At 46.1% G+C, this 22,723-nt stretch overlaps 1 pseudogene across 1 annotated transcript; it reads right to left on the bottom strand.

The window, feature by feature from the left end:
- Positions 1 to 4,956: 4,956 nt before the first annotated feature.
- LOC309585767 (epidermal growth factor receptor kinase substrate 8-like protein 2) lies at positions 4,957 to 20,406 on the bottom strand (annotated as a pseudogene). Its single transcript has 10 exons — positions 20,332 to 20,406; positions 19,522 to 19,670; positions 19,250 to 19,376; positions 18,780 to 18,895; positions 9,049 to 9,160; positions 8,163 to 8,282; positions 7,165 to 7,312; positions 5,894 to 6,077; positions 5,355 to 5,487; positions 4,957 to 5,028 (listed from the first exon to the last, which is right to left on the bottom strand). The product of its transcript is annotated as an epidermal growth factor receptor kinase substrate 8-like protein 2 (transcript).
- Between the last annotated feature and the right edge of the window lie 2,317 nt (positions 20,407 to 22,723).

Genomic DNA, 22,723 nt, shown 5'->3' with positions numbered 1-22,723 from the left:
AAACCTCCCTCAGTTGAGAGTAAAGAGGTGTCCCTGTATTTACACACGTCCAGGAACAATACTCCTCTAGAGCAGTCGTGGATTTACTTTTTTATCAGTTGAACTGGCACTGCTGCCACCTGATGCCATTAAATTCTCCATCCCCACAATCCCTGGTTACCCTTGGCTGTGGGGTTTTTGCTGTCCCACAGTGAGTTAGGAGGGATCTCTGGCCAGCCTTGTTGCCCAAGAGCATTCAAAATCCTAATCCTCACTTCTCTGACTACTGAATACCTTAAACGCCACTCTGCGTTGTGCAAAAAAGTGCCTTGGTCCCCCTGGGAACTGCACATCTCTAACAGCTGTTCTCAGTTATTCCAACTGAGTAAAATAATTATTAAGGAAAAGAGGAACCAGTTAAACCTAACAACTTTTGCCTGATGTTTTCCTCAGGAATGAGTTAGGAGCGCAGTAGCAAGGCCTTCAGACAGGCACAGTGTCTGATATAAACTATATCTGGGCACACATAAAAAATAGGTTATAGATAAATAGATAGCTATATGCCCTAATATATAATACATATTTATATTACAGAGTTATGTAAGGCATAAATATCTGCCCTACATATAACCAAAACCTCTAAATTACCCCCTGACCCCTGATGCTAGGAATGTAACATTTTTAGGGATCCTAAAATCAAACAGATGCAGGAAAATAAACCATGATTTTATGCCATTAATTCCAAGATGTTTTCCTGGATGTGTGCTGCTGCGTCTGTTTTTCTGTAAGATCTTGTGCCTTATCCCTGAAGTGCACTCAGAATTGTCAGGATCATGAAATCCATTTGGGATTTTACTGTTGCTGCAGTATCCAGTGAGATGAGTTTTTTCAAAATTATTTCTCTTGGACCGAGCACATCTCCTCAAGTTCGTTCTCACTTTCTGCATCCTGGAAATGCAAAAAGGGAAAAGATCAATGTACAGCTCAAGTGAAACAAATAAAAAGCATCATTTCCCTTCTTTCTCTCCAACCCCAAATCAGTTTTTAAGCATATCATGGAATCCTGGAATGGTTTGGGTTGGAAGGAGTCTTGAAGCTCATCCAGTTCCACTCGCTTCCACTGGGCCAGGCTGCTCCAAGCCCCGTCCAAGCGTGAGTCTGAAAAACCCCAAACAAGTCCCAGATCTAGACAGCCCACTGGAAGAAAACCCAAAATTAATTAGAACAGCAGAGCCTGGCTTCAGTCTGGCACTTCTCCTTGACAGCACGCAGAGCTGGACGGAGTGGTCAGGGCACACTCGAGGGCAAACTGGGAGAAATCACGGCGGGGTCTGCCCTGGGATGGAGACCCAGCGCCGTCCCGCTCGCCCCCCCTCCGGCCCCAGGGTGGGTCGGTCCCCGCAGCGCGCGCCCCTTCGGCCGGGCTCGCCCACTCTCCGTGAAGAGGGGCGGGAGAGGGGGCTAAGCAGAAGCTGCGGAGACAGGATCCCCTCATGCCGCTTCTCACCGTTGAAGTCCCCGGTGTCGGCCACCACCGTGGTGTGGTGCTTGAGCTGGTCCAGCGCCGACTCCACCTTCTGCCGCTTCACGGGGGACACCGACACGTCCGCGGCTCCGGGGGACTCGCGCGCCCAGGAGGGACGGTACGTGCCCGAAGGCCACCGGCCCGCGCGCTCCCGCCGCCCGCCGCCAATCCCAGCCTGGCTGGGCGGCAGCGGCCAATCAGGAGCGCGGACAGGAGACGGACGAGGCCGGGAGGAGCCGAGGCGGGGCAGCGGGAGGGAGAGCGATTCTGATTGGCTGGTTCGTGAGGGCCGGGCGGGGGTTCGCCTTGGCGACCGTGACGCCGCCATCGTCCCCGACGGAGCGTATCGGGGGAGTCTCCTGGCCCCGAGATCTCTCGGGCCCGGAACCTCCTGTCCCCGGAGTCTCCGTGTCGCCAGAACCCCCGGCAGTCTTCCCCGCGGCCGGTACGGCGCCCGACCCGCCCCTGAGCCACCCGTCCCTCGTGGCCGCGCGGGGCCCGGGCGCGGCCGGTGCCGCAAGGTGGCGGCGGGCAGCCCCTGAGGGAGGCGGCCGTGAGGGAAGGCTCGGGGCCGCGTCGGTGGTGCCCCGCTGCAGGAGCTGAGCGCTCTGGGCTCCCTTCCCCGCCGTTGTGGCAAGGTTCGAAATGGCTTATCGAGTGCAGCTCCAGGCGCTGAGAGAGCCCTCGGCCCAGTAAGGCAGGTGTTTTGGGCTCGTGGTTCGCCTGAACTTTATTTAGGCTGTAAAAGAGGTGATCTTGTTAGTGTGGGCCCACTTGGAAATTGTACTCTCCAAAACATCTACAGAAGGAATTACCAGTTATTTCAGCTGGGTAATTTAATTGTTAAGGAAAAGAGAAGACAAACTTTTGCTTCTGGAAACAGGATGGCTCTTGGCTGGAAATGTTGGAGAATCCGTGTAACAGGCTCCTAGTCATGGGGTTATGCTGTTCCCTCTTTCTGTATGGTTCCACTTGGGACAGCTGCCACAGTCGTTCCCCTTCCAGAGAGGCAAGAATGTGCTTTTGTGCAGCCTTCTCATGCTTTGCCCCTATTCTTAAGACACAGCTATCCAGGCCGTAACATCCTTCCTGTTGAATGTCAGTCCCCAAACCCAAAAGGAAATGTGTGGTTTCAGACATTCTGCTGAGTTTCTGAGACTCTCAGTGACAAACCATTATGAAAACCCAGTGAAAGAGACGGAGATGGAGTTATAACTTGACTATTTTAATAAATCTTGTACAGTGCATGGTTATATATATCATTGTCTCCTTCGCTCAGTTACATCAATGTACAGTACTTTATAGCAGTGTCTGCAGGCAGTACAAACAGAACAGATGCACAGCTCAGTCGCGTGGAAATTTGTAAAAGTGGCCTCTGCAATAAGGTCTACTGAGCTATTTGTTTTAGGAAGTGCTCCTGTGGCTCCCGGCTTTACAGAGCTGTCATGTACACTCCTGTTAAAATCCCAGATAACTGTAATTCCCTGTGATTTGCTTTCCTCTACACCCCAGGACTAGAAGATGGTGTGTTTCCTAGCTCAACATTCGTTTTTATTTTCATTTTAGAAACTTTTTCGCCTCCCGTGCTTGCCATCCTGCCTCCCATCTCCACCCTAATCCGGAGCCAGGGCTTCTCAGGAGGATTGTCCTCTTCATCCCTCCCTGACAAGGTGAGTGCCCTTCTCAGATCCTAGCAGGGCTGTGACTAAACCCAGGATCCTCCCCTGCCTGCACCCTAATTCTGCTGGTGAGAGCAGTGTCCTGTTTCAAATGAAGAAAACAGATTATCCATTGGAGACGCTTAAGAATGAAGCCAAAACTAAGGTGCACTGGTGTTCTCAGTTTTAGACGTGAGCTCCCCAGATGCTGTTTTAAAGCTTTTTCCATTAAATGTGCAATGACAGGCACAAATTTGGACCAAGACTCAGCATGTGCTGAGAGAGAAAACCCAGCTGTCCCTGGGCTGTGGGCAGCTCTGGAGCTCTGTGTGCTTCACTGCTTTGCAATCAGATTGGTCTGTCAGTCAAACAGAGCTAGAAATGCAATGTGCCAAACTTGCTGTGGACAGGAACTACGCTGCTTGCTTGAGTTTTGAAATGGTGAGTAAATTTTGGAAGCATAATCACTTAATTCTGCTTCTAGGGAGAGGGATTTTCCTCACCCCTATTTACAGATTGCTATATACAAATGCACATAACTTTATGAAGGAAAACGGGAAGTAAAGAGCAACACCCTGTGCTAAATTAGAGGGGTTTTTTTCTTGTGGCCATTTAATTTGTGTTAAACCTGCCTTTCCCAGTGTGCTTTGGGGTTTCAGCTATTTGGGAATCATTTCAGCTGACTTTTTGCAGTGAAAATGTGAAGATGGGGACAAGTGACCAACACCCTGGGAAGGGCTGTGGGTGTGCCTGGGTCGGGAGCAAACGGTCAGGGCTTATCTTCTCCTGGTTTGAGGCCCGGTTTGGCAACACCACCACAACATTCCAGTGCAGGATCCGTGCCCCAGGGAAGGGCTGCACAGCTGCCCCGAGCCCCAGCCTCTGCATCAGCAGCGGTGGGCGGGTGGAACTCACCTATTTCCAGATTCAAATCCCTTTGTTTGTCACTCCTGCTCATTTCTAGGCACTGAAAGCTCATTTCAGCTGTTCAGAGATAGCACTAGCTGGTCCATGGATTTAAGGAAGCAGCCAGACTTTGGGAATGTGTGTTGCCATTCTAGCCTTGTCCAACGAGGGGGCACAGGGGGACAGGACAAGGACAGGCAGTTGTCACCGGCCCTGTGCTCGTGGGCTGCAGGGGACACCTGCACTGAGGAGGAAATGGAAATGGAAATAGAAAGGGTTAGGTTGCCCAGAGAGGTCATGACTCACCATTCCTGGAAGTGTCCGAGGCCAGGTTGGACAAGATTTGGAACAACTTGGGCTTGTGACAGGCATTCCTGCCCATGGCAGGGGGGTGGAATGGGATGAGCTTTAATGTCCTTTCCTTAAACCCAAACCATTGCAGGGTTCTAAAGCCTTATTCCTCTGGTCCAGGCTCCAAGCCTTGAGGCTGGCCTCTCTTGTGCTGTGTGCCACGCCTGCTCTGCCAGGGGAGAGTGGGGAGCAGGGGACAGCCCTCGGAGAAAAGCTTTGGGGGTCTTTTTTTGCTTGAAGCCAGCCCTTGTACATCCAGCCCCGTGTGAATCCTGCTCTGATCGCATGCACGGAAAATTTCAGTATAAAATATATAGTTATAAAAAAAATACTTCATGCAAAATTAAAACACCTTTCCCAGTGGGACATGGTCTTATTGTCAACCCTTCCCAACAGTGTTCAAGGAATTGTCACTCTGATGGCAGCTGGACCCCAAGGGGAGCTCTGCTGCATCTGGCCTGGGCCAGGAATCATTGCTTTCATTCCCTTTTTTTCTGCACTACTTAGGGCTAAGAGCTGAAATAAAGCAGAGAGACTTTAATTTGCAGAATCAATCCTTTCCTGGCGGCGCTTCGTGATTTCTTGGAGCTCCGACTCCCCTCTGCTTTTCTGGAATGGAAACAAAACAGGCAGTTTGGATTTGAACTTCAAGCTGCAGTTAAGTGACAGTATTTAATTAATGCTGTAAAAGTAGAGCTAGTTTCACAGAGATAAGTGATATCAGTAAAAAGCAGATTAATTAGTGGAAACAGGGGGATCTTACAGATTTGCTCAAAAGACACTTCGGAATTTTTACGTGTGTTTTATTGCTGGTGTAGGTTTGGTTGCATTTTTTTTCCCCACAATTGTATTTTTTAAAATGCCTGTTTAATGAGCTATCTGACGCTGCTGGTACAGCCCCCATTCCAGCAGGAATTATCCAGAAAAATGCTTACCTCCAGCTGGTTTTTCTCCACTGTGATCTTGCTGTAGACTCTATTTCCCTCATCACCGCACACCTTCTTCAGCTCCTCTCTGTTGAGGGAGAAGAGCTGAGCTCCAGTGAGGATGCCCAGGTGTTCCACGGTCCTGGGGAGACACAAAGTAGGGAGGTGACGATTGTGCTGCACGTGGCCTCGTGCCAGAGGTGAGGAGTTGGAGATGGGAGGCCAGGAGCTGCAGTGGGACCATATCACGGGGCCCTGGGGCTGTTCCAAGGTGGCAGCTGCAATTCCAGTAGCATTTCAGGCCTTGGATTTAGTTAGTTAACTGTTTATCTCCAAGAAAATATTTATACCAGAGAAAGGGAGTGACTTTGGGCTCTGAACATTCTGGTTATAGAGCCTGGATTGAACAGGGTTGAAATCTAATTTGCAACACAGGCTCTGTAAGTAAATCCAAGTGGCTTGTCCCAGGTGAGATGGTGCCGGTGGCCTCCCCCGCTCCTTCTCCAGGGAAGGACGAGCATTGCACGTGGCAATAGGGCAAATCTTACTCTTTGCTGAATGACTTGGCCTCCAGCCAGGCTTTGACTTCTTCAGTGCTGGATTCAAAGGTGAGGGGCACGAAAACTTCCTGAGGCTTTTCCACTTTGAAATTCCTGTGGGGAGGCTGAATTTTATTGTTTGTGATCTTCTTTAGCAGCTCGTCGTTCAGCTCATCCGTTTGGTGAATAAGTTCTGTAGAAACAAGTAGGGAATGAAAGCAAGTCTTCAGTCAAAAATGCCATTAAATGTTTGTGGGGAAACTGTAAGGCAAATGGGGATGTGGCTCAACATTCTTATTTAAATTCAGCCCAGAAAAGTGATTCCCATTTTCCTGTGCCCCTGTGTTGCCATTTATTTTGCTCCCATCACCCCTTGGCTGTTGCCTGATGTGGAAGCACAGTTCTGTGAGAATCTACAATTGGAGGTTTGGAATTGAGACCTTTTCAGTCCTCTCTGCTGCTTCTAGTCACTAATTTGCTGATCGCAGAGCTCCAGGTTTTGCTCCGCAACAGAACAGAAGCGGCAGGAAGCACAAACTGGGAATGAGCAACACACTCATGATGGGATGAGCTTGAAGGTCCCTTCCAGCCCAGGGCATCCTGTGCTTCTGTGAAAACTCCAGTGACTCTTCATCCAGTATCGCTTTCCCCATGAAACTCCTGAAGACTGTGGAGAATAACTCAGTGATACGAACAGATTTGTGTCCTTGTATTGTGGGGCTTCCTGTCGTCCCAGAAGGGCTCCTGCTTCCAGGAGTGGACAGGGTGGGATAAGGGGTGAGGTGAGCAGGGCCCCTGATCTCTCTCCTGCTCTGTGAGCCCCACAGCATGTGCAGGGTGAGGGAGTGATGCGGATCTCCTGTTTGGCCGGGAACTCTGTGGAACCACATGAAGGAAGCGGCCAGGCGGGCACTGTGTGTGTGCCGGGAGATGAGCAAAAGGAAGTGAGAGAAAGGGATTGACCTGAGCTGTTCCTTAGACACACTTAAACATTTTGGAAGAGAAAGGAAACTCTCTCCTTGGGAGGAGGAGGAGGAAGTTAGAACTGGAGGAAGGAGGCATGGGGTGATCACTTATTGCCCTGCTCGGCCCGGGCCGCCCGAGAGCCCCGGCGGTGTCACAAGCCCCAGGGCTGCTCTCTTGGCTCTTGTCCTGCCTGGAATGGCCTCCAGACACAGTGCTGCTCCATTGCTGTGATCAGTAAAAGGTGCAGGGGAGCCCCTTGGGCAGGTCTGGTCCCCCGAGCGCCCAAACCCAGGGGAGCCCAGAGTGGGACACACACGTGCGTTCTTTGGCGTCCTGTGCAGAGTGGCGCGACAACATCTCACTGCCCCACTTATCCCCGGCGTAGCTGGCAGGCAGCTTGTGGGTTGGGCTGGATGGGCCATAGCCCCTGGGGCTCAGGTCTCCTTTGTACCTCTGGTTAGACTGGTTAGAAAGGGAAAGAAAAGTAAGAATTTTTTTTGGTCGTTTTTAATTTTCTTAAGCTTTCTGCCTCACACCCACGGAGGGACAAACTGCCGTGTTCTCCTTGTGCTGATGTGGGGCTGGGGAGACCTCAGGTGGAGCTGCATGGAAGAAGTTAATTTCTGGGAATGAAGAACCCAAAGCAAAGTCTGAAGTTTGCGCAAGGGAATTCCTAGTTGTGCCAAACGTGTTCGATCTCATTGGAAGGCAGAGCCTCACTGCTCCGTAGCTGGGATGTGAAGCGGGACCACTGCCAAGGGCCTGGAGCGGACTGGAAAGTTTTTTGACGTTTTGATTAAACTAGCAGGGATTTATCCAGAAGCCTGCTGGGCCGCCTTAGGCTTTGCCCAAACGCTGCAATACCAAAATGGGGAAGCAATTCCATGCTTCCCTAGGGTGTTTAGAACACTCCAGCTCCACATTTCTGCAGTGCAAGTTGCAGTATTCAGTTAATTCTCACTTAGATGGTGTTTCCATCTGCCTCCACTCCAGTAACGTGTTCCTGGTGCTGAACTGAACTGGCTGAGGGAAGTGTCCATCTTTAATTTAACCCCCAAGAAAAATCTTGATGTGGAAAAATATGGAAAGCAGGAGGCTGGTGCACAAATAGGAAGGATAGGCCTTATTTGGGAAGACGATCGTAGCAAAATGTGAGTTTTATCATAGGAGACTCAGGAATCTCCTGGCTTTGTCTACTTCTGAAGGTCTGTCCTGATTGGTGCATAGTATCCTAAGAAATCAGGGAGGTCTAATGACAACATTATTCCCAGAGGCAGATTGTGCCCTGCAGCTGATACCAGTCAGGTATTACCTGACTACAGACCTGTTTGAGCTCTTCCAGTTTCACCACATCCAGGATATTGTATGGAACATAACCGGCCTGCCCACTCCGGTTGAGCAACTTCCACCACTGCTTATTATCTTCCAACACCTGAGAGAGGGACAAAAATAAATCTGCTGTGGGAAAATGGGATTTCAGGCATAAACAACCAGGATATAGCGGGGCCGAACCATCCGAAAGGTGAAGTTGCCAGAAGGACATCACTGAGGCCAGGAGCTCTAATCAGATCTGTTGCTCTCAGATGCAATCCAGGACTGAAACTTTTCCTGGAAAGCATCAGAATTTATCGTAAGGATGAACAGGAGAGCACCTCTGCGTGCTGAAGAACTCATAGTTCCTACATAATGTCCCTGTTTCTCCAGCCCTTTTTTTCCTAATGACTGAGTTTCTGATGTCTTTTTGCATTAAAATAAATAATTAAATAAATAAAAAGCCACATTTTGCAGAGAAACCTTTTCCTCAGGTCACAGATCAGTGTCAGCCCAAGTCACGTCCCACCTTGTCCAGCTGCCAACAGTGCTGCAGTAAGAGAAAGGTTATGAGAAAGGTGCTTTTCAGAGAAAACAAATCCTCGTGGAGGAGGAAGTGGTGATAAGGAACCGACCCAGCGGGGGATGAGCAGGGCTCTAGAGCGAGTTGTTGTCCTCCCTCCTCACTGTGGTTAAAATGGGACCGATGTCTTTGAGCTGAGGAAATGACACAACACAGCACAGGCAGCCTGCTCCAGCTTTGGGTTTGAGCAAAGCTTTGTGTCACTGCTGAGATACCACCAGGGAAAATGGAGTTGGTGCTTGTTGCTATCCCGAGCTCTCTCCTGCCCCTGGGGGACACACCTTTTCCAGGAACGGTCACGTACCTCCAGGATTTCATCCTTCAGCACCGAGAGCTCATTGGCGTTTCGCGCGGTGAAATCGTAGCGGATTTTGGCAAATCTCTTGGGCACAGCCACCCCCTGGGCCTCGAAATTCCTGCAGAAGAGAAGTGGCCTGAAGTTCATTAACCTGAGCTAGACTGTTGGAAGGACTCTGTGTGGAAGCTGGAATTGTATTAGAGGATCATCATAAACTAAAAATATATGTGACAATGTGGCCAGATTGCAATGAATCTAAAGACAGGACAGGGTTGGCTCGAGCTCACAGAGCTGCTGCCTCCAGTGTAAACTAACCGCCTCGTGAAAGCAAATGGTTTTTCACAGACATTATTCAAATAAAAGGGGAAAGGGGAAAAAAAACCCAACCAAGAAAAAAGGAAGGTTCCCATTAGCAAAAAAAGCCTACATGAAAAAGTGAGGTTGTGAGCTATGGCCGAAGGGCGGAGTTTGGTGCTGATTCTCAATCAATTCAGCAAATGACAGTGCATTGATGCAACTGTTTTTTTAGTCAAATTTAGTCCTGATTCTTCACAGTAATTTGCCTCAAGAAAATGAGCCCCATATCCTTTGGTGAGTTCCCTGTTGGCTGAGGCCCAGACCTTCGGGCCGTGACTTCTCAACATACTTGCAGTGAGACTGGCTCCCTCTTAATTGCTTCTTTTTGAAGTATGGTTTGTCACTATCATCCTGCTGAAGATGAACAGGGCTGGTGTCTCATCTTCATATATTCTTCCCCCTCGTCCCCTCTCCTTCTTTTCCCCTTTTTCACCTCTAAATAAATTTCTTCAAGGCGATTTAACCCTGGGATAGTCTAATCCACTTTAGTCCTTCGTGGTCCACCCTCAGATAGATGTGTTGGCACAGAAGAAGTAAGGGTGTTCTCTTAGGATCTGATACTGTAATAAAGGGAAGAGAAAGATGAAAAAGGCATTTAATGTTTGTCTGTTTTCTCTCCATGTCATTTCGTGAACATGTACTCACACTTGGCCAAGAGTAGTGCATTCAGACACTGAATATGAGTATTGAAGAGGGGACTGAGAAGGAAGAAGCTTAGTGTTCTGCAATAGGAATTATGCTTTGGGGATTTTACGAATTGTTTCCCTCTTTTTCACCATCATGCTCTTCTTGCACACTTCCTTGTCTTTTGCTATTGAGCGAAAGTCTGGAGGCTCAGAAAGCCCAAGTTTCATCTGAGAAAGATTTCCTGTGTCAGAGAGAACGGAAGGGATTCTGTTTCCATCCTTTCATGCCAGGAAGGATGAACTGCCTGTATCAGGAGGTGCCGAATTGGTTCTGGGTGCTGCTGTAGCTCACAGAATTGCAAGACCCAGTGCTGCAGGAGTTCAAATAACAGACCAGTGGAAAGGCTCAGGGGCCACAAGCTGTGCTGCATCTCTCATGGACTTGCAAGGAACCTCTCCTTTGGTGTCTGTGCAAGTGCTGGCTGATGTGGGCACTAGGATTGCTCTTTTAATCAGGCAGCTCCAGTACCTTTCAGAAAAGAATTTTCATGGCACATCATGAGCCATTAATCTCTTGACTAACCATAACATTTCCTTACTCCTTGGTTTTACAGCATTACTCAAACACTGACATTTGTCATTTCACCAGCCATCTCCCTTGACCTCTAGCATCAGGCACTTGCAGGGGGAAGGATCTGGTCTCACAAATATTTTCATACTCTGATCTCTGTGATTTATTAACCATGAAGTTTTGCCTTCAGAACTCAAGATGCCATTTCAAATAATTTCATGTGCAAAAGTCGAGTTATTGGGCAAAAGGGATCCTTGATAGCTGGGTACAAAGGACAGCAGGACTGCTGTTGCTGTTTTCTTTTCAACTACTGTGCTTGCTGTGTGACCTTGAGGAAATAGGTTCACTGCAGCTTTATGGTTCCGTTTTTGCATAGGGAAAATAAGGGCAGTGATAATTGCTTTCAGTTGTAAAACACTTCAAGATTTATGGAATATGAATGATTCTTACTAAGTGAAAAGTGTTGCAAAGCTGGCTTAGTTGCACACTGTGCTAACAAAATCCCATATCAGCCTATTGACCCCAGCCTGAAACACTCATTAAAGTTTATGGGACATTTTGGTGGATGAGTTGAGGCAGTTGTTCTGCTGGAAATATCATACTGAAAGCACTTTTAAATCCATCATCCGCTTTGACTTTTTTCTCTATTAAAACTAAACACAACTGCTTGCTCTTTCCAGTTTTCTTAGTTTAGTTTTTGATGGGTAAGTACTCACTGTTAACTCAGCTTGTACCCCCATGGCATCTGAGACATTACAGTTCATTCTAGTCATAGCATAAACACACAATAGCTGTTGTACTGAGACAAAAAGAGTTATAAAACATGTAAGATATCCAATGGACTGGTATTAACTATCAAGTTGCATGGTCACTTTTGAATGTCAAATGTTCTTTTTATGGATACTGCATTAATTTAATTTGTGCTTAAACGTTAGCTAGGCTAGACATTGGTGTCTGAAAAGTTTACATATTTTTCCAATGTCAAAATGTGTAAATTTAGTATTAAAGAAACAAAACATATTTACTTGTACTAGAGGAAAAATACTTTCGTAGCAAAGAAATTAACTGAGGTGCTCTTTAGAAATAGGTCTGGCTTGCTTACAGAATTGTTGCTTATGCAGTAAAGCAGATCTACAGATGTTTTCTTTTTTTCTTCCAGATAAAACTTGGATTGTTTGAAAAGTGGGGAGATATTTCACCATAGTACAAAAGAAGATACAGAAGAGGAGAGCAGAATGAGAGCTTTGCAAGTGCCACATGCCTGCAGCCTGCTGTCTTTAGCGATGCTGTTCCTTCCAGTCACTGGAACGTCAAAACAAAATATCCCAAGACTGAAGCTTTCCTATAAAGGTAAACTTTTCAGTAGTTTTTCTGATTCTGCCACTTTCGTTTCGATGTGATACTGCCAGCAGTTCTTTTTGTATTACTAACCAGGAAATACATAATAGAAGCCTTAAAGATGGATGAATTCTGCCTCGGGGCAGTATTAAAATCTGGGTTTTTTGTTGTGTCGGGGCACATGTTTCTGAAGTATAAATGTCTTTTAAAAGTATTATTTCTGTTTGCTCCAAGAGGATGTTAACAGACTATACATAAATTAGAGGGGAGTGGTCCTTGAAAGGCTCTGAGGTGCATTGGAGACATTCCTGTGTGGCTGGTGCGGATGATGTGACACATGGAGGACATTCACACCTTCCTACAGCATCAGAGAAAGTTGAGAGCGCTGACTCAAGTGTTTCAAGGGGACTGACATTTATTTTTGTAATAATTCTTTTTCTATCACTAAGTGGGTATGTTAAACTCTTCATATGTGGTTTTCTTTCTCCTTGCCTCTTTGGATCACAAAAGCGTGATTCTCTGCAGAATTTCTTAGTCTTGTGTGTAGTTCTTGTTAAGAATGGTACCGTCTGAGGGATTTCAACACAGACATATTTATGTATTAATGGCCAATTTTTTAAAGAAGGTGGATTTCTTTTTGCTTTGAATGTACAGTACACCTCCACAGGCACAGAGATGTGTCACTGACACTTCCTTCTTTAGTGAAAACAAATGCTCTCCAGTTAGTTATGTTTCAGCTATGTCAGCCCCTTGCCCTTAGGGGAGCTATTTCTGCTCTGTTTTTCAAACTTATGTCTTCCTATGCATTGCAGAGTTACACTCAGGATGGTGTGATGGGACAGGCTGTAGAGCCTTCATCGGGGCTTATGATATGTTTATCATGAGTTTAACACCCAGAGAAATGTATTGAGTAAGCAGAATGACATGCTATTTATTTACAAGCTTCTCTTTTGCTAGATTTGCATGCCACTGTGCATGCTATTCCACTGTGTATATAAATGTGTTTGGATGTGTTTGTGCGAGAGAGACAGAGGAAGCAAGATCAAGGGATCTTGACAACATTTTTATAAATTCAGGGAACAGTTGCACTCCCTGAAGCCAATGCATACAGAAACTGAAAGAGCTGACATGAGTTATGAAAGTTAGCAGTAAAACCCTCCTGACATACAGCCAGCCTTCTCACAGCTAGGCCTTTTGAGCTAATTCCCAAAAGCAGCATATACCATATGGCCATGGCATTTACTGTGGATTTGACACTCACGATTAGTGAATCCCTCTCAACTTCAAAAGCAGATAGCCTTTGGCAAAATCCTGATGGATGCCTTTGGCAGGTAAAGAGGGGGAGAAAGAAAAATTAGTGAGGTCAACACAGGGGAAAAAAAATGGCTGAAATCTTAGTTTAAAATAGTGGCAGAGACCTGCTGGGAACAGTTGGGAAAATGCCTGAGCTCGTTTAAAAAGACAGTGAGCAGATGATTGATATTTAGGCCCTGACCCAAACTTTTCTTAGCAACTTTATAAACCTTTCAGTTTGGCTTGAGGGATACCGTTTCCTGTCCAAACTTATTCACCTATATCCCTGTAGGGGGGGAAAATCAACAACAGATACAGATGCAAAACAGCACGTAAATCTTAGTTTTGAGAGCTGTGATGGAACTGAAAAGTCAGAAGAAAGAGAATTACCAGAATTTATTGTGCCTTGTCTTACTTTCTTGGGGGGTTGGAAGGTGTATATTTTTCCACATGGAACAAGAAATAATTTAATGCTGTTTTTTCACATTTATGTATTGTAAATGATTCCAGTATAGCTTATCATAATTAAACTATATTTTGCATGTTGACAACAGAATATCAGATGTACTGAATATTTAATATAGTTGTGAGAATTAAGCCCACCTTCCTCCCCCCAAATCTTTCAGACAAAACAATTCCAAGGTTTCTGAGAATAAGATGTAGGAGAAATGAACTGTTTTGCCAGTTCTCATAAAATTGTTAGTCATGTCACTGACAAGTCCTGGCATCTCTGTTCTTTGGAATTCATACTTGAACTATCATGAAGAGGAGAATACAGGGCTCTTTTCCTTCTTTATGGAAAACAGATGAGAACTGGCCACATCAGGCAGTTCCAAAAACCTGGTCACATGTGTCTTTGAAGGGAAGGTTTCATCTCCTTTCAGGTGCAATGTGCTTATGGCATAGCTCCATCTTCCCAGAAGAGCTGAGCATTTGCTGGGGCAGGAGAGCTGGAAGTAAGCGGGACTTTGCTCTGCAGTTACTGAATCTCCCAGTTGCATCAATCAGTGCTGGATGGAGGAAGAGGGAGAGGGTAGGGTGGTTAAAGATGTGTCTATAACTGCAGGAGTGCTTCAATAAACCACAGCATGTCAAAGCTCCTTTGTGTTCAAACAGCAATTGAAATTTTAGACCTTCTCTGAATGGCAGTTATAGGTTTCCTTCTTCTCAAGGTTGTCATCTTAACGAATGGGAATCTGTGCAGGAAATGTTAAGATATTCCAGTGAGTGATGTTGGGATCAATGTAAAGTCATACAATGGATTTCCTTTATTGTTTGTCCCAGTCTAAAGATGTGTTCTAAAAAATTGTGCATGTATAAAACTAAAACTACACACAAATCAATTAAAATATGTTGTAGTACAGAATCAAAGTCATATATTTTCCACCTGTGTTAACCGAATACACTATGATCTTTAATCACATATCTCATCCTTTCACATTTTCCCTGATCCATTAGTTGAAAAATTCTCTTATTCACTCAGACTTAACGTTTAGATACTCGTTCATGTCATTACTATCCCAGAAATTGTCACTCCTCTTGTGATGTTTTTAGGGTGCTCTCACTCCATATACCTTACTTATTCTGTGTATCTTAGATACTTCTACAAGATTGAGGTGCTTTTACTATTACAGCTTTAATATTAGGAGAAGGTAACAAACTGTCTTCTAATAGAAGATTATGATCTTTAGAAAACCAGGGGATGATTTTGAGTAATATTCCATATTTTGACTCTCTTTGCCTAGTACTGCTTTCAGTCTAAGACCAACAGTGTGTATTTATCACTCATTTTCATGTAGCTGGAGATAACCTGTGACCTTCATCCAAACTGCAGAACTCCACAAGCACAGAAGTGATATTCAGCTTCCCTAAGCAGCACGTCCTTGTTGTCTGCTGCCTCATTTAACATCCTCATTCCAACCTCTAGAGCAGATGCAGAAGGTTTTCATATACCAGTGTAATTCATTAATGTCATTTTCAGGACAGCATCAGTTCTGTTACTAAAGAATGGAAGGCTCAGTGTCCTAATTCATGTATGTTTAATTCATACAGTGTAGACAGTCTTGTTTCTGTTTGATCTTCTGAGTAATAATTTTTCCTAATTCATTGGGAGGTCCTTCCATAAATATCGTGTGTGTGTCTTTTTAGATTTTACTTCATAGGGAGAAGTAAAGAATAGCCAGACCAGAAGGTTGATTGCCTTCTGAGAAAAAGAAGAAAAAAAAGCAAATTTTTCTCAATTTGTGGCTATCCTAAAATTTTCTGCCGAAAGAGAGAATCCTAATTGCAAATTTAACCCTATTGATTTGATTTACTTGGCTGCTTTTCATGGACATTTTAGTAAGTGTAGTCTGTGTTCTCAGTGAATGCATTTATATTACAAAAGTGTGCACCCTAGTTTCTTGGCTGGGGGGCATGCCCTAGCCCAGATTTGGACATTGTCACCAGTGACATCCACAAACATCTATCATTCCCGTGTGGGAATGTGGCCATTCCCCAGAGCAAGCCATGCTTACTGGGAATGTGGCCATTCCCCAGAGCAAGCCATGCTTACTGTGACAGCGGTGACTTGGTCAGAGGACCAGGAATCCTGCATTGTGACACAGTACAGAGGAATAAGCAGGACTGAAGGCAACGTTTGGCTTTTAAAGCAGGATTTACTTAGCACTGTTAAAAACGACTATGGTAGTAATTTACATCTAATAAACAAAAGCATTATTCTCAGCTGATTTGTTTTTCTCCATATAGAATGAATTAAGATGCAGTCTCATTCTCACTGAAGTCATGGCAAGAGTTTTTCCACTGAAGTAAATTGAAGCAAGATCAAATTCACGCTCCTCACTTTTTTCATCTTACCTAAATAAACTAAAGACAGGTAGTTCTTTCTCCTCTGCTGAAGGATGACAGTGCTAAATCATCAGCTCCACATGGAAATTAGCCATGTTTAAGGATTGTTTAGTTTCACGCAGTGTTTTGCGCACAGGATTTTCTTCCCCCAGAGTGATCCATTCTTAAAACATGGTGAAAAAGCAAACAGAGAACATTTTGGTGCCAGGAATTCTTTTGAAAATTTGACTGGGTGAATGCATTTCCTTAATGTTCAAAAATTATCCTTTGACCATGCTATTTAACAGTGTCAAGCATTCTGTTCTCTATATTGTTTTTGCTTTAAACCTGTTTCATTTTAGAACTGATGAGATGCTTAACTGTTGCATCAGAGCAGTTAGTTTGTTCAGTTTCAGTACAGCTGGCTTATTTCCATGTCATGCATCATTTAATTATACATATAAAACATAGTTAAAATTGTACAGCTCCATGAGCCTCACTTAAACTGTCTGTGGCACTGCAGTAATCCCAGTACCCTGACGGGGTGTTGCACAGCTGTGACTGGTTGGAATGTGGTAAACTGGTGATGTGTAAGAGAGCCTAGAAGTGAGCTTGCATTTTGCAGCTGTGCTTGCTCTACTGGAAGAGGAAGTTAAACCAGAAAAAAACTGCTCTTGTGGCAATATCAGCATCTGTAAATCTGAATGCTTAATGAAAATCAAGGAAAATGTGCTGAGTGAGGAAGTGGTGCTTTTCCCTTGTTTGTCATTTATTAATTTTTGGTGGTTTGTTATTTCTCAGAAAAATCTATCTCAGATTCCTCTGTGGAAAAACATGAAGTGTTTATGTGAGAGTGAAGATCCTAGTATTGGATGATTGTCTAGATATGCAAAAGACTTTGCCTGTTTTGTCTCAAAAATGCTTTCTGGAGGCAGTGATCATTGAGACTTAAAATGTACCCTAGCTTGGGGTACATTTGGATGGATGGGCACTGCTGTCCATGTGTATATGCTGTCGACTGAGTATAAACTTGAAGGCATTTATTACATCTTAGTAATGGGAAAAGCAGCAAATTTCTTACAGACATTTTTTTCCTTTTTTAAGCTAGTGAACTTGAAGGTCAGATTCAACTATATGTTGCATTTTCTGTCATATAATTATCATATCTATAATGTCCTGAAGAGCAGCCTCCAGTCAGTGACATCAACAGTTTACACAGCAGTTGAACTAAGAATAACCTTGGAGAACTGACCCATGTCAACCTCTTATGAGTGTAAACTGTAGTTCACAACAGTTTCTGTTTTTTCATGATCACAGAAGGGCCTCAGTTGGATAAAAGAAGAATTGTGTTCAAAAAATACAAAACTATTCTGCTGAATGTTCACTTTACTGTATCTCAGAAGAGGAGAGGAAACAAAACTGAAAGAGTAATACTTAATAAAGTATTTTTGCTCCCTTATAAAAAGAAGGACAGGACAACATCAAAAACAGCTTCCCTAGAAGAATGCAGGGAAGATACATGATAAGTGGCATCAGCTTGGAAGAGGGATCAAAACTCTTTCTTTGATTGCTTTTACTAATGACATCTGTTTAAGCAAATCCAATTCAGAGCAGTTTCAGAAATCCCAAACTTGTTCTCTTTCTGAGCACTATTTGGAGGGCATGATCTGCCTGACATCAGTGTCTGTCTAGCAGTGGACATCTGTGGTCACTATGCAGGTGCTCGATTCACATCCTGTTTCCTTTTCCTCCCTCCCCATTTCTGCAGTTCCATTTATAGGTGAGTTCCCCAAAGAAGAGCTGAGGAACATAGGGGATGACTCTTCCGTACTCACAGTCCTTTGGAGATAAATACACAGAGATAGCAGAAAGAGTCAGAATTTCCTTTAATAAACCAGCGCAATATCAGACAGGAAGGGCCAGGAAGTGTCCAAGAGCTAGAGCATTACACAGATGGGCTGGGAGGGCTGGGAATGTTCAGCCTGGAGAAGAGGAGGCTCTGGAGAGCCCTTAGAGCCTTTTCCAGTGCCTAAAGGCGCCCCAAGAGAGCTGGAGAGGGACTTGAAGAGCCTGGAGTGAAAGGACAAGGAGGAATGGCTTCCCGCTGCCAGAGGGTGGGTTTAGATGGGATATTGGGAAGAAATCCTTCCCTGTGAAGGTGCTGAGGCCCTGGCACAGGTTGCCCAGAGAAGCTGTGGCTGCCCCTGGATCCCTGGCAGTGTCCAAGGCCAGGCTGGACAGAGCTTGAAGCAACCTGGGATAGTGAAAGGTGTCTCTGGCCATGGCAGGGGGTTGGAACGGGATAATCTTTAAGGTCCCTTCCCACCCAATCCCTTCTGTGATTCCATGATTCCAGCATCTCTACACACATGGAGAGCCAAAGCGCAGTGCAGCATCTTTGGCACCTGATCCTTAAGGTCACTTTGCTGGGCTGATGTTGGGAAACAAGACCTATGGATGGACTGATGAAGTCAGTCAATATTTTTGCCTCCTGCGGTGGAAAACACCTGCGATTCCTTTCCTTGCAGAGCTGCTGGGGGTTAAACAGCAGACAGTGCTTATGGGAATAACCCCTCAGCTGATCTTTGTCTTCCCTTGGTGGTTATTAACAGTGGCAGGGAGTTGTCTCCAGGATGCCCAAACGTCCCAGTGTCACTGTACGTGTCCGTGTGCGTTCATGAGGTTCCGAGGCGGGAGCCAAAGCTCCGGGCGTGCGGATCCATTACCTATTTCCATGTGGAGTGATGTTCTGTTTGAAGGCATCCCCGACCTGTGTCTGCTCAGCCGTCTGACCACGCTTGAGTGAGGAGTTCCAGTAAGGATATCCATTGGCTGAGGAGAGCTGGAAAGGCAGACATGGAGTCAGTGTTACCAGGAAAGGGGAAAGCTGATCGGAGAAAAGGAGAGGGATAGTGGTAGATGAGTCATGGTCTGGCAGATTTTGGTCAAGGTGTTCTCCAGGGAAGCCTGTGTCCCTGGAGCTCAGTTACGCTGTAGGGTGCTGTTGCCTTGGATTGGGAGAGGCTCATTATTGCTGCCCTTTTCCAGCCTCATTTGCTTTCTGTATTTAACTGGGGCAACCGGATCCAACTGAGTTTTGAGCCAACTACTTGTTGCATGCCACCACTACCCCTGCAGCTCCATTTCTCCGGAAAAGGGGGAGGGAGAGTGAAGAGACAGGGACACAGGACTAACCTTCCTCTTGCAAGTGTCCAATGTCTATTTCCCAGGGAGCTCCACGGAAGATTTCTGTGGGTGGTTCCCAGCCGTTGTGGAATTTGGGGATGTAGGTGGGGATGTTCGTGTCTCGGGGCCACTCGGCTCTAGGACAGAAAATGGGAATATGAGGTGACATTCACGAAGAATGTGTCTTTCAGGGCATCCCCTGAAAGAAGAAGCAGGAGCATCAGGGAATCCAAGCATCCCGTCTGCATGGGGAGCCTGGGGAGATGGCAGCTCTGTCCTTACCTGGATCTGGTCCATGTCTCCCCCAGGGAATCCCAGAGGTTTATCTCTTTGGGTGTCAGGTGTCCTCTCAGGAAATCGGTGGTGTCTTTAGAAAGCAGTGGGCTGAGGACAGACGGGGCCAGCTCGGGGCCACCGCAGCTGTTGATGATCTGGGTCACACACAAACCACACAAAGAGAAGAGAACTTGCAGGAAACGGTCAAAATGTCAAACCAGGGACACACAGATGAGCAGGAAGCGAAGACAAAGCTGATCCTTGGATCAGCACAGTCACTGCAAGAAACATCAACCTAAGTCTTTGAAGGAGACTGGACAGTTCAAGGGAACATGAGATTTTTTTGGATTGGAGTCAAAGGAAGAGCTGATCTACAAATGAGCTGTTGTTACAGACGAGTGAAGTGTCAGAAGCTGACACTTCAAAAAATGGAAAGTATCTTGCTATTCCTTTGTGGCTCCTTTTCCAAGTTGGGATTTCTGCTTCCAAGCATTTTCAGTGCAAATACTGAACCGTATTTGCCTGAAGGTGAGACCAGACAGATTCCCAGTGGGGATTCCAGCTGGCTGCCCCTTTTGTTCACAGTAATGCCTTATTGACCCGGTGGAAGGATTCATATTTGCTGGGATTCCTGTATTTACTTCAAGCTTCAAACCGGATCAGAGGCCAGGAACAACCGGCATCACTTCTGGAAGTTCCTGAGAAAGCTGTGGCCAGGTATGAGCAGTTTTCCAACCCTGTTGCACAATCTATCTACTTGTAAGTGTGAACTAGAAATAAAAGGAGTTCCCAGTGAGACCTGGGAATAAGATTTACCAGTTCCAGCGGCCTGAAGAGGAAATGCACCAACTCTGAAGCACGGGGGTTTTGGATGTGCTTCCTTAGTTTGGCCTGAAAAGAGAACGTAAACACAGTTTAACCCTAACCTGAGTGTGCCTTCTCTTTTCTGTCACATGGGGCGAGTGTTGTGGACTGATGAGAAGAGTAAGGGATGGAGGAGTAGGAATCATTCATTTTTATTTTGTGTCCATTTCTAATTCCCAGTGAATTTCAGGCGGGGGGGAATACCCTCTCTGTTAAATCAGTGCCTTTAAAGCTAATTTGAACAGACACAGAACACCTTGGCTTATTTTGAAAGTCCTAGTGAGGAAGGGCCAGGATTGCTGGTGCTTCTGCCTCTTGCAGGGTTGAGAATCCCACTAGTTCCATGGATGAAAACAACAGGATAGGTGTTCTGAGGGTCCCCTGGCAAACTGCTGACAAGGGAAAGTCTCCACCAAGGTCTTGCCTGGGGCACCCGGAGCTGCCCTGGCCACTGAAAGGCTCCAAATCCAGTGGTATTTGAGGTGAGCTGTGGCAGAATGGAGGAGCAAACACTTGGGATTGATTTACTGCAAGAACTGGGTTTCAGTAACAGCAATCAGCTGAGCTGTGGTGAGAAACCTCTCCAGTTTGTGCTCCCATTCAGCTCCTTCTCCTGTCCTGGACTCCTGGCACTGTTGCCATGGGAGACAGGCTCCCCGCTCCTACCGAAATGCAAAGCATTTGAAATGCCGGAGATGAAACATTAATGTGGAGTGGGAAGTGCGAAACAACTGCTGGCAGCAGGGTGACCCAGTGAACGGGCACTTCCCAGGGACTCGGCAGCCCCATGGTGAGGAACGTGGCAGGACCCCACCACAGTGTCCCAGCTCTGCTGCGTGCTCCACCCTGGGCTCTTGCCAGGAGATCAGCTGCTCCTTCTGATTCTGAGCAGGCACAAATTAGCCATATTTGCTTCTCAAAGAAAAGGCTGGAGCTTGGTATCCTGCTTTAAGGTTGTTTACAGTCTCTTGGTTTTCCTTATTAATAACTGCCCAGGAAGGAGCTTGTAGGATGTGTTCGCTGGACAAGTTTGGTCACAACTGACAGAATTCCTGCTGCAGTGGTGAGGCAGGGACTGAGCCTGGTTCACTGTCCCCAGAGCTCAGGTAGTACAGGACAGTCAGGCCAGTAAAGCCCCTGCTCAGGGCTGGGAACGAGATCCTGGCCAGCTTTCCCTCTCTGCCCCTCTCTGCAGTCCTGCTGGCCTATGTCATGCCCTGGGGCCACTCTGCCGTTGCTCAAATGGCCAAAATCCACTCATCCAGGAGTGGGAAAGGGAGGGAGGGCACAGGAATTCATCTTAGGTGGTGAGGCCTGGAAATTTTCAAGGCAACAAATTGATCTTTGGATAATTACAGCAGAGCAGAGAACACGGTGCCATGGGCTCTGGCAGGGCTGTGCTCAGCTCTTTGTTCTCTCCCAGGTCCAAAAGTGTGACCAGTTCCAGCAGCAGCAGCAGCAGCAGCAGTGACAGCTCAGCCAGCGACTCCTCTGACAGCCAGGACTCCTCTACCTCCTCCGAGGACAGTGACAGTGAGGACAGCTCCTCCTCTGTTGAGAGTCTTTCTGAAGAATGGCTAAAAAGCAAAGGTCATGATAACACAGCAGGCTTAGTAAAGATGCAGACACTGAGTCCTTGAGCAAGAGGTTGCATAGATAACAGAATGTGCATTCAGATAAGTAAGAAGACAGAAACCATATGGAAGAGGAAGATAAGACCACCGTGTTTACAGATCCCACGGAATAGCTCCCACCAATGAGGAGCTCGACTTTTGCAATATGTATGAGCTAATTAAAGGTACTATAAGTGTAGTTTTGAAAAATAAATCGAGACTTGCTGAACATGATGCCTTGAGTGCTTGTCTCCCGCGACTCCACCCAACACTCCTCCTCCTCCCCCTCCTCCTCCTCCAGCAGCTCTTCCTCCTCCTCCGACTTCGACTCGGATCCGAGCTCCTCCAGCAGCAGCAGCAGCAGCAGCTCTGAGGATGAGCCCCCAAAGAAGAAGAAGAAGAAATAGCTGGGGAGCTGCAGGACTGGTGTGGAGTGGGGGACAAGCCCCTCCCAGGGGCTGGAGCACACGGCTGCCAAACATTCAATGGTCAACATTTCTACTGCTCACACTTTCCAAGTGTTTTGCCTAGTTGTTCCTAGGACATGGAAGGTATTAAATGGCTTCCTGAGATGTACTGAGAGAGTATTTTTGTGCTTTATCCTTTTATGGAAGATTTTACTTTTTTAGTTCCAAGAAAAATTAAAAAAAAATCTATCATCAGATTCGTTTCCATGAGCTGAAGTCCAGTAACCTGGATGCTTACATGCTGGAAAGCAGAAGCTTTTTATT

The sequence above is a fragment of the Coloeus monedula genome, assembly GCF_965178545.1.
Source record: "Coloeus monedula genome assembly, contig: HAP1_SCAFFOLD_290, whole genome shotgun sequence".
Lineage (NCBI taxonomy): Eukaryota > Metazoa > Chordata > Aves > Passeriformes > Corvidae > Coloeus > Coloeus monedula.
The sequence above is the reverse complement of the archived record's forward strand: the minus strand, read 5'-3'. Positions and strand labels throughout refer to the sequence as shown.